Here is a 412-nt window from a genome sequence, read left to right on the forward strand (position 1 = left end):
TAAGAACAAAGAAGACAATCATGCTCCCCCTTAATTCTAGACTCTCCTCACGTAAACACATCTATTACTCATCATTCTAACTCATTACGTTCAATCCATAATCTCCCCCTGCTTGATAGACACAACTGACTTAAGAACCAAAAATTTAACACCAGAATTGCAGGAACACACCAAAAATCGTAGGAACACAACGAAGAATAAAAATGACCAGACACTAAGAGTGTGAATTCTTCAAACCTGTTCAGGAACGCAGCAACAACATTCGTCCCCATCAGTATATGAAAAACTCAACCGAGTCTCCCTTTATGAGATAGATGCATCACCAGGAGAGATTGTACAAAGACAAAGAACCATAGGAGAGAAAAAAAAACATTGAAACCACGTATCTGTTGTTCAACCATCACTAATGTGG

General features: G+C 38.6%; 1 protein-coding gene across 3 annotated transcripts in view; it reads left to right on the forward strand.

Annotated features, from left to right (window-relative positions):
• LOC111831154 overlaps nucleotides 1-377 on the forward strand; it is a 2874-nt gene extending 2497 nt beyond the window's left edge. The window contains exon 2 of one of the 3 annotated variants that reach the window (XM_023784848.1): nucleotides 156-377. The gene's annotated coding sequence lies outside the window, so the exon portion shown is untranslated. The remainder of the gene's footprint in view (nucleotides 1-155) is intronic. The other 2 variants (XM_023784849.1, XM_023784850.1) reach the window with 2 other exon arrangements.
• Nucleotides 378-412: the final 35 nt, after the last annotated feature.

This window comes from Capsella rubella, unplaced genomic scaffold (assembly GCF_000375325.1).
Source record: "Capsella rubella cultivar Monte Gargano unplaced genomic scaffold, Caprub1_0 scaffold_4, whole genome shotgun sequence".
Taxonomy (NCBI): Eukaryota; Viridiplantae; Streptophyta; class Magnoliopsida; order Brassicales; family Brassicaceae; genus Capsella; species Capsella rubella.